Source organism: Sorex fumeus, unplaced genomic scaffold (genome assembly GCF_029834395.1).
Source record: "Sorex fumeus unplaced genomic scaffold, SorFum_2.1 ptg000036l, whole genome shotgun sequence".
Lineage (NCBI taxonomy): Eukaryota > Metazoa > Chordata > Mammalia > Eulipotyphla > Soricidae > Sorex > Sorex fumeus.
The window spans coordinates 10665466-10668935 of record NW_026606093.1 but is presented as its reverse complement, the minus strand read 5'-3'; the positions used below and the strand labels follow the sequence as shown (position 1 = coordinate 10668935).

The 3470-nt window shown below is 40.4% G+C and overlaps 1 pseudogene; it reads left to right on the top strand.

The window, feature by feature from the left end:
• The first annotated feature begins 207 nt into the window (after window positions 1-207).
• Window positions 208-472, top strand: LOC130027221 (40S ribosomal protein S29-like; annotated as a pseudogene).
• Window positions 473-3470: the final 2998 nt, after the last annotated feature.

The following is a 3470-nucleotide window of genomic DNA, read 5'->3' as shown; positions in this document are numbered from 1 at the left end:
CAGTGTTCAAGGAAAATGTTCTTTTTCCTCGAATACATTTTGTAAAGAAAGTAGATGTGGCTTGGTGCTAATGGTCACAACTGTGTTGCTTAGCAGATGTAAGTGGTATTTAAAGAGTAATTGGAATATTGCAAAAACTGTGTTCAAGGGTTTCACTATAGAATTACTTGTGCCACCCTTTTGCGTCGTTACCGCTGAGCGAGCAAGATGGGTCACCAGCAGCTCTACTAGAGCCATACGAGAAAATTCGGCCAGGGGCCGCTCTCTTGCCGTGTCTGCTCTAACCAGCACGGCCTGATCCGGAAATACGGCCTCAACATGTGCCGCTAGTGTTTCCGCCAGTACGCGAAGGACATCGGGTTCATCAAGTTGGACTAAGTGAACTTCTGGAGTAGATCATCAGAAACATCTACCCGGCAGCAGGAACAAATGCAGTTCTTTGTACACAAAATAAAGTGACTTCAGTTATCAATGTGAAAAAAAAAAGAATTACTTGTGCCAGACAAGGGTATAAAACAGATTTTTTTTTTTGCTCAAGCGGGCACCAGTAACATCTCACAACAAATTGTGGGACTTGTTACTGTGTTTGGCATATCAAATACGTCACGGGGAGCTTGCCAGGCTCTGCCGAGTGGGCGAGATACCCTCAGTAGCTTGCCGGGCTCTCTGAGAGGGGTGAAGGAATGGAACCCAGGTCAGGTGTGTCAGCCATGTGCAAGGCAAACCCGCTGCAAACCCGCCTTACCCGCTGTGCTATCAGATAGTGATATTATGTCTATCTGCAAAAATATCTATTAATAAACAGGAGAAAAACAGGAAAGGGGAAAGACCAAAACAGCATAAGGACAGTGGAGTGTCATGGCTGCTTTGGTGGAGGACTGTGCAATAACTCCTTACGATAAACATTAACATTAACCATATTACCTAAACTTTAATAACAATTTTAAAAAGTTACAAACTAAAGGGAAAAAGGGGGGAAAAAACGCTCAGACAAGGGGCTAGTAGACTACATAAGAAATTACTGTATGCTATTAACACAACAGTGCATGCTAAGTCTTGTAGCAGAATTAAAATTTTACACTGTAGAACATAGCAAAAAGTAATGACTACCTACTGAGGAGCACATTAGATGTATTAATTCATATTCTCTAGACAAAGACAGTGGTGGGGAAGACAGACAGAATGGGGGAGAGAAAGAAAATAGGGGGAGAGAGAGAATGAGGAGGAGAGAGAAAGAGAGGAAAGAGAGTGAGGTTTCATGAGTATGGAACAGATACATCCCGTTCTCTGTGGTCTACAAACTCAAAAACTAGAGCAAATGGCAGAAACACCCATGTTTAGGGGGAGCAGTCTCAGAGAGCAAACTCATTTACTTGCCCTCTGTCATGTGTCCTATTCAGCTCCTCAAGGATAAATAAGAGGGATCCAGCCCACCCTGTACCCCAGATTGTTGAAGGTGTTCTACTTTACTCAGTCTAGCAGTTCATATCTTCTAGAAATATGCTCACAAACACATGCAAAAACACTGTTTATCACCCATCTGGGCATCATAAGACACAGTCAAGCTGACAATGAAATTAACCATCACATAAACTTCTAGAAGGATTTTTTGTTTCTAGACAAAAGTCTAGAAGGATTTTGTTAATCTCAGTGACCTCTGAGATTTGGTTTCAAATTTGTTGTGCTTTTCATATTTGCAATGTTAAATTGAAATTGTGTAGTTACAAATACATTGCTTTTTCCTAATTTTCTGTGAAAGTGACAAACATATTTTGTGTCTTATATATCAAAAATAAAATCATATAAACATTTATAATGATGTATGTTTATATAAAAATTAAAATAGCTATTTATATTTTCAATGAACAGATTTGCAAAGTGATGACTAGAAAGCAGTTAATTGAGTAGTTTATCCATCTGCTTATAATTTTAGGTCAAAGTTTAAATGGAAAGTTCTGAGGTGGGTCAGAGGGGTTGGTCCAGAATCTTGTCAGAGCTGAATCACAGGAATTCGCTCAGGACAACCATATAAGAGGAGTAGAAAGTATATAGTAAGTAGCAAATAATATCTAATTGTATATGATGGGTGATATAGGAAGATGAATCAACAGAACAAGGCTAAAAGAATAAGAAAGAGCGGTAATGAGAGCAGTGTCACTATTTTTTTCTTTTTGGGTCACACCTGGCAATGCACAGGGGTTACTCCTGGCTCTGCACTCAGGAATTACTCCTGGCGGTGCTCAGGGGACCAAATGGGATGCTGGGAACTAAACCCAGGTCAGCGGCATGCAAGGCAAACGCCCTACCCGCTGTGCTATCGCTCCAGCCCCAATTGTGTCATTATTTTAAACAGGATACTTAGGCTCCATCCCTTTGAGAAGGGGGAATTTTAGAAAAGGCTTGAAGGTAATGAGAACTGGCTGCATGACATTGGTAAAAAGAATTCCAAGAGAATTGAAGCACACAGTAACATTAGACTACACACGAGAAATAAGGCACTTACACTCATATTAAATGTGTTTGAGCACAAGCTAGGAGGCGAGTGACTGGGGTAAAATGTGAGCAAGGATTTCAGAGAGAAGTTGGGAATGACAACATAGGTGCAAAACAAAAAAAATGCTCTATAGGACTCTCTGGGTTAGTCCTTATAAAAAAATGCTATGAGGAGAATGCAGTTACCTGAAATTTACAGAGAATAAGCTTCAAGGTTTTAAAGGATCTAATTCAAAATCCTGTTAATCATTAATTCCATTCATCCAAGGACTGAAAGAGACGATGAAGTGTTATGGTTAAAATGTAGCCTCTAGGGCCTAATTGCTGCAGTTTGATTCCTGATTCTGCTAACTGAAAAAGTATTAGTCGGTATATTGAATTCTATCCTGAGTATTCGTCTAAGCAAATACTGTAATTCTTTTTTATCTAGCAAACAGTGCTACCTGTGGCATTTGCTAGTGTACAGAGAATGAGAGAAAATGAGTTTCTTCAAATCTTGAAAGTACAAATAATGTCTGATTAGGACAGATGCTGGTCAGGTAGAAAATAAAATGATGAATACAAGGTTTTCAGATTTAATTATATTGATCAAGGGTTGCTGTCACTGTCCTCCCATTGTTCATTGATTTTCTCAAGTGGGCCCAGTAACGTCTCCATTGTGAGACTTTGTTGTTACTGTGTTTGGCATATCCAATATGTCACGGGTAGCTGGCCAGGCTTTGCTGTGTGGGCGAGATCTCTCGGTAGCTTGCCGGGCTCTCTGAGAGGGGCAGAGGAATAGAACTCGGGTTGGTCATGTTGGCTGCGTGCAAGGCAAATGCCCTACCGCTGTGCTATCGCTCCAGCCCTAACATTCTTTGAAAAATCCTGGCAGTGAAATGAGGAATAAAGCTGTACTGGTGAATATACTAACTGGTGGAGGATGTTAGGAGAGATATAGAGAATGTCAGAAAGAGGAAATTTTAGCAATAGTTTTC